The sequence below is a fragment of the Triticum dicoccoides genome, chromosome 3A (genome assembly GCF_002162155.2).
Source record: "Triticum dicoccoides isolate Atlit2015 ecotype Zavitan chromosome 3A, WEW_v2.0, whole genome shotgun sequence".
In the NCBI taxonomy this organism is placed as follows: Eukaryota; Viridiplantae; Streptophyta; class Magnoliopsida; order Poales; family Poaceae; genus Triticum; species Triticum dicoccoides.
The window spans coordinates 466456716-466464274 of record NC_041384.1 but is presented as its reverse complement, the minus strand read 5'-3'; positions in this window follow the sequence as shown (position 1 = coordinate 466464274).

The window sequence follows — 7559 nt, the reverse complement described above, 5'->3', positions numbered from 1 at the left end:
CGCCTTCTTGTACTCCTCGTAGACTTGGCGATGATCGGCCGATATCTCATCAAGACTGGGCTTAATGATGTTATCGGCGTTTACCTCAGATGGCTTGGGAAGATCGGACATGGTGGATGATGATGATTGATCTTCGTTCCCCAGCGGAGTTGGCAAAAAGTGTGTTGACACACGAACACGTCACGTGTACCCTCGATGCCGGGGGTGATGCACCGCAGCTCACGTCAAAGGAGACCCGACCGATAGCGCGATACGCAAGACAGTCGACGGGCGCTTTTGCAGACCCGAAAACCCCACACCCCCGGGAGGGACCCCGTCAGGGAGTGCAGCGGCTATGGGCTGCCCTAGGTCGATTCTCTCGCCCCTAGAGCCTCGGGATTCGCAGCTCTCAAACACGAAGAACAGCAAAGAACGAGATAGAAAAACGGTGGAGAGATAAAATGTAGATGAAAAAGTAGTATATTGATTTGTTCGATTGTGTGTTGTTCAATCGGCCGTCACCCCCAACATATATAAGAGGCGGCTGGACTTCCCATACAAGTAAAGGATTCATCTAGGCTTTCCTTACAAGAAAAATTGCATCAATTCACGTCCTAGAGTCCTAATTCTATTCCAACTCGGATTCAGTCTGAATCTGGCCCAAACTCTGTCTTCCTTCTTACGCGGGCCGCCGGGCTTGCATATGATCTCCGATCGAGATGTCCCAAATATCAAACTTGTGCGCCTCGACGATACGAACAACTCTCATGCTGATCACTTTTTCAAATAAGGCCATCTTGAATATTTTTCGAGGTCATCTTTATCTTCCAGTCGGACTTGGTCTTGCAGTAGACTGGATTATCCGAGTCTCATAGTGAATTCGTAGGCTATATATTATCTCTGATGATGATGACTCCAAAATCAAAGTTTACCGTCTTGATGATACGCACAACTTCTGTATTGAACACTTCTTGATCCAAGGTCATTTTGATAAACTTTCGAGCACATGTTCAATTTCACTCGGACTTGAGCTCATCCACTCGGATATTAGATACTTTCACTCGGATCGTCCGATTGGACTTTTTCACTCGGAAGACAATCTTTCACTCGGATGACTATATTTCCACTCGGATGACTATATTTCCACTCGGAAGGCACTATCTTATTCACTCGGATGACTATATTTCCACTCGGAAGGCACTATCTTATTCAATCGGCAAGTTTTCGTCCCGATGGTAATCTTTTCACTCGGAATATTTTCACCTGGACGACAATTTCACTCGGATGATCATATTTTCCCTCGGATGACTATATTTCCACTTGGATAATAATAAGTTCATCCGGTCAGCAAACTTTCACTCGACCGTAAAATTTCACTCGACCGTAAACTTTCACTCGACCGTAAACTTTCACTCAAATGGTAAACTTTTCACTCGGATTTCCGACTGAAAACATAGCCCGATCTTGATTTGTCTCTCCAGGCCTCATATGATCTCGGATTGAGACGAAATATATATGAAAATCGATCGGCTCGACGAGACGAAACTTTTCCATGTTGAAGGTTTTTCGAGTCAAGGCCGTATTGATGGCCGAATTACTCACGCAACCTATCAGACAAGTGTCTGGCACCTCGCGCCATATTTCCGTTGAGGTTCAGTCTCCAGTATATTGCCTCTAACTTTTGCATATGAACTCGGATTGAGATGATTTATATATCAAAATTGATTGCCTCGACGAGACAAAGACAATTCCTTAAGAGTACTCCTTCATCCGAGGTCATATTGAAGACGTGATTGGCAAAAAACCACTCATAACATTGAACTATGCCACTCGGAGTATAGTTTCAGTCCGTAAGATAAAGTCGAATGAATATAACCGAAACATCAAAGTGGTTCCACTCGGTGACATGAATATTTTTATGCTGAAAACTCATTCACTCGAGACCATCTTCATTGCAATCTGTATCTTGCCAAAATCAGGTGTCAACAGTTCCTCGGCAGTGTCGAATGCCAGCGCGGAGCATGGTGCTTCCACTGGTATGTGGGAGGGGGCTCCCTACTGCGGAGAGCCCCCGGGGCGTGTACAGCCCTGCCCTGACACGTGGCTTGCACGGTAGGGCTAGACGAGGTGTGTCTGGGCACTCCTGAGCCAGCGCGGCACTCAAGGCGGGTTGCGCCTGGTCTTGATTCTTGTTCGCTATGTTGGTCCTGCGAGGTGGTTAGACAACCTGCGCCGAACGAATCTCCTGAGGTTATCGTGTGAGAAAGCCAAGCACCAACGGCCCTAGGAGGTGACATGAACGGGGCCGGCCCGCCAGACAGAGCTCAACAATTGGATTTATCGACGCTGCTGGGACGGGCCCGAGCATAGACGCCGTGCCTAACCCTCTCACGCGAAGGGTCCTGAAGAAAGACGACTGGCGCGCAGCTCCCGCGATGGGCGACAGTCAAGCAGGGATAGTCATAGATAGATTAAGCACGAACCGCCCTTCTTCAGGACCCTTCGCATTGTCTAACCATCTCGCAGGACCAAGACAGCAAACAAGAACCAAGACCAGGCGCAACCCGCCTTGAGGTAGGGTCTCGTGAGTCCCGCGCTGGCTCGCAGGTGCCCAGGCACACCTTGTCTAGCCCTGTCGTGCAAGCCACATGTTAGGGTGGGGCTGTACACGCCCCCGGGGCTCTCCGAAGTAGGGAGTCCCCCTCCCATGCCCTAGTGGAAGCACCATGCTCCGCACTGGCCGTCGACACTACCGAGGAGCGGCTATGCCTGTGCACAAGCGGAAGCACTATGCTCCGCGCTGGTGATAAACAACTGAGGGCGGCCCCACGGCCGTACCAACCTCAGGGAGCCCCAAAGCTCAGTGTCTGGCCTCACCGCAACGCCTCCCCTCAGGAGAGCCGCGCGAGGGGGCTGGACATGGGGGCTACGCTCGGGTCACGCCCAAGCGTACGCCACCCAACCAGGTCACCCGGACCTGGTCGTTCGCCCCTCTCGAGCCGAGCCTCGGCGAGGGCAAAGGTATGGAGAATGTTTGCACATCAAGGGGGACTCCTGAGCATCGCGACTCAGGAGCCTAACTGGTCATGTAGCCCCTCACTCCTTGGTCCGTCCTGGTCTCCCGTTGGCCCAATGGCGGTTGAGGTATGCGCGGGGCCGGGCTCTATCGACATAGAACATTAACCTATCCTTGCTTATCCTTCTTATAGGTTGTTTGCGCATCAAGGGGGACTCCTGAGCATCGCGACTCAGGAGCCTAACTGGTCACGTAGCCCATCACTCCTTGGTCCGTCCTTGTCTCCGGTCAGCCCAACGGCGATTGAGGTATGCGCGGAGCCGGGCTCTACCGATGTAGAACGAAAAGCAAATAGGAAGAAAATCGCAAAATATCAAAGAAAATATTACAAGACATATTGTTCTCACAATATCAAACGCGAGTTTAACGCCTCCACGAGGCATGGTGCATGTTGCAGGAATAAAGCAGAAAGGCAGCCGCAAGTCACCCCTGGACACCGCCGGCACCTGCAAAAGGTGCCCCCTCCTGGGTAGCATCACCTTCACCTGCATCACCGGTCGAGGGCGCGGGGGCGAAGGCATCGAACTTCTTCAACAGGGCCTCCACTTGACCCTTCACGGCTGCGGCTGCAGCCGTGCAGAGTTCGTCAGCTACAGGCTCCAGCAGCTCGTCAAGACGAGCGCTGGGGTCATGAAGGTGCAGATTGCTGAAGACCAGCGTCAGCGCGGCTAAGCATAGGACGCGAGCCTCTGCCTCCGCCATGGGACCGATGCCCTCCATGACTTCCTCGAGCGCCTTCACCAAGAAGGGAAGCAGCTGAGTAGGGCCATCCTCATCAGTGGTCAGCGGCCTCTCCAAGCCCTTCTCGTACAGTGTCTTCAGCGCCATGCGGGACGTCTCCTCGAGGAGCGAGAAGGCCGCGCGGTCTTCAGCCAGGACCCTCGCCTTGACGTCAAGGTCGGCCTCCATCACCCTCGCCTTCCGCTCCAACTCCTCCAGCAGGATGCGCTCCGCTGCCTGCGCCTTCGCCAGCTCTCCCAGCTTGGCATCGCGGCCCTTGATGGCGTCCTCCCGGGCTTTCATCTCCTCCTCCTTCGCCTGGCGGCCACGTGCTTCTTCCGCATGCTGGTCGCGCAGGCCCTTCAGCTCGTCCTCTTGCTCTCGGCAGCGGCCGCGGGCGGCCTCGACGTCCTTCAATGCCGCCTCGCGATTGGCCGCAGCTTTGGCGGCGGCCTGCTTCTCCTTCTCGGAGGCCGCAGTGGCCTGGCTCAGCGACGCTCGAACCTCCGAGTCGGAGTGGAGCCAGCCGGAGGCCATCTCCAGGCGCCCGGCCACCAGGCGCGGGTCCGTGCCCTGGAGATCTTCCCTTAGCTGGGCCATCTCCGAAAGGGCGTGCTCCAAGAAGGCAGAAGAAGCAGAAGAACCTGGGGCCAGGGGCGCAGCAGGAGAAGGGGGCGACGTTGCCACCAGAGCCTGGGAGATCAAGGGTTCTTGAGCCTTCGGGACCTCATCAGTCGGGCTGGACCCTGGCACCTCCTGAGCTAGCGGCGCTTCGGGGGCTGACTCCTCCCGAGGATGCTCCACCGGGCCTCGTGAGGACGACCGGGCTGGGGAAGCATGAGCACCATCCCCACCTTTGCTCATGGAGAGGGGCGCGGTTGCAGGAGGCGACACGGACTCAAATGGCACCACCTCGCTCTCCCTTCTCCTCTTCACCGCAGACGACAACCTGGTTACACAGCAAGGAAACAGAGTCAGAAACGAGCATCGACAGTAGGAACAAGGCGAGGCGGGGCACTTACTGGTCCACAGCAACGTAGTCCACCTTCCGCTTGGTGAGCTTGAAGCCGGAGAGCGTCGCAACTCGAGGCGCAGGCGCACCAGCCCCTGAAGCTGACGCAGGAGTAGCAGTTGAACTAGAAGCAGCTCCAGCCAGCACCGAAGCAGCAGCATAATCTCGGAGGATCAGCGCCGACTTGCTCCTCGTCGGGATCACGGCCAGTTCCTCCTTCTCCTGGGAAGCGTTGGCCTCGTCATCATCGGGGAAGGCGCGAAGGATGTCAGACTTACTCAGGGGGGAGGTCTCCCCCGTCCCTTCGGGGGTCACCTCCGAGTTTTCCTCCTCCTCTTCTTCCTCACGGGACTCACCAGAAGACAGCTCCACCGGCGTTGGCGCCGCTGGGGCCTCGATGAGCACCGGCGGCACTAGTCCACACGCATCAAAGGTCGGCTTGGAGGCCACGATCAGTGCACTGTCCTTGTGGCGGAACAAGGGAGTAAAGACATTCGGAGGATACTCCTGATCGTCCCCAACTAGGAGGAGGAGAGTCGCGGTCAGCTCCTCGCCGGACAAGGCCTCCGAGCTCAAGCGAACCTTGTCCTCTTCATCCCCAAGTTCCCACAAGGGGCGCGAGCGGGCTTGAAGCGGGGCCACGCGCAATGTCAGGAACTCCCTCAGGAGCATGGCCCTTGTAATCTTCGCCGCCTTCGTTGCCAGGCTTCAGGTCGGACTTCATCTGCTCCAGCACCAATGCCGCCCGCTCGTCGGTGAGCTTCGCGCAGGACCACGCCTTGTGGGCCTGGGGCCTCTCCGTCGGCAGTGCCAAGCGTGGGTGGACACTCTTGGCACTCATCAAGACCCATTTGTCCCTAAGGTTGTTGGCCTTCTTCCCGGTGTTTGAGATCAAGTTGGCCTTTCCGGCAACGGTGAAATTGGCGCACCTGGAGATATGGCCCTCGCTGGCACGAAGGAAGAAGTGGCGCAGCAGAGCAACGGACGGCATCATGCCCAGATACGCCTCACAATAGTAGGCGGAGATGGAAAAGAGAAGGATGAAGTTGGGATGGAGATGCAGCGCTTGCAGTCCGAAGTGATCAAGGACCTCGTAAAAGAAGTCAGAGAAGGGGGGAACCAGCCCGGCGGCGATGCTGCTCGTGAAGAAGGGCTAGAAGGTGCTTCCCTTAGGCTCAGGCACGTCGGAGCCGGCCCGGAGTCCAGTCTTCCCCTTCTTGTTGCTTTCCCCCGCCGTCAGCAAGCGCGTGGCGGCAAGGCTCTTCTCCGAGACATTGGGCGCATAGAGAGCTGGCTCGTACCAAGCCAGCGATGAGGCGGGCTTGACCCTCCGGGGTGCCATTGGTCGCTGATGCAGGAAAGGATGGGAGTAGATCTGAAGATTTCGGAAGCAGGGAGCAAGAAAGGGGATCCGAGCAAGGCAAAAGGAAACAGTGAAGGCAAACGCTATCTACGCCAGCCTTTTGACAGTCGGGCAGTTGCCGAGGCAGCATGGGGAAGCGGAGACTCCCACATCCAATCAACCGCCACGCGTCGACCAAGGCCGCAGGCTATTGGGGCCCGCAGCGCTCCGCACTTGACCTTTGGCTTTGCCTCGAAGCCAAGCCCGAGCATGCCTTGGGACCGAGGGCTATTGTCGATGTTCTGGGAACGGGGGTCCCCAGACTTTCCTGCCTGCAGCCCACGGGGTGGCTTCGCTAGCAGGCCTGTACGACCCATCTTCATCAACAAGGAATCAAGACCTTCGCGAGGGGGTAGACCTCGCGAGGCGGACGACACAAGACCTCCTCGGGAGTGGCCTCACCAAGCTGGCTCGTGAGGGGCGGAGAGTTCAAGGCCAGGCAAACCTCGTGAGGTTCGCATGACGTAAGCCATGATGATCGATACCAGGCGGGCGCCAGCGTGGGCAGCATCCTTGTTTCCTCTTTGGTGCTAAGAGGACAAGCGCAGGCGCGGAGTACCGAGGCATCAAGCAAATGTTTCCATATTGGTGCAACGAGACCAAGACCTGAAGGACGGCAAGACGGAGGTCACAAGTGGAGCCCAAGACGACCTCACCACCATAGCCTTTGGCAGGCGAAGACTGCTTTTGTCATTATAGCTTGTACTAGCTGTCCCCTTTCAAATTGGCCATTGTTGGCTCCCTTCCCGCTCAATATTTGGGGAGAGGACTAGGGCCTGTATAAATAGGACTAGCCACCACCCTAGCGGGGAGAGAGATGAGGGGAGAGATTGGAGCCACCACATCCTTGGCCACCAAGCACAAGAACACCTCAACCTCAAGAGGCTGTTCCTCCCCTTGTACTATTCATCATCAGCCCAAAAGGCAATCCACCACCACCGCACTGGAGTAGGGTATTACACCACAACGGTGGCCCGAACCAGTATAAATCTTGTGTCTTTGTGTTGCAAATTTGTCGAGTTAGTTCGTAAGATCTTAGCCGAGCTAGGGCGTGGATCGATAGGGGGGAAATGTTTGCGCGCACCCCAGTGTTTGAACCTTAAGGGTTTTGCTGGAACCCGTCATTCGACAGGTGCCAGGAGATAGACTCGATTAATGTATACCTTTCCACCTCCTGTGTGCCACTATGGCAGCCCCTTTGACTATAAAAGGAGGCCCGCGGTGTACTGAGAGAGGATTCAGATTTTTTGGACCATGCACGCCTTGTAGCTAGTCCAAGAACACCAGATAAACAGAAACCAGTAGGAGTAGGGTATTACACATCACTTGCGGCCCGAACCTGGATACCCCCCCCCCCCTCCACGCGTTGA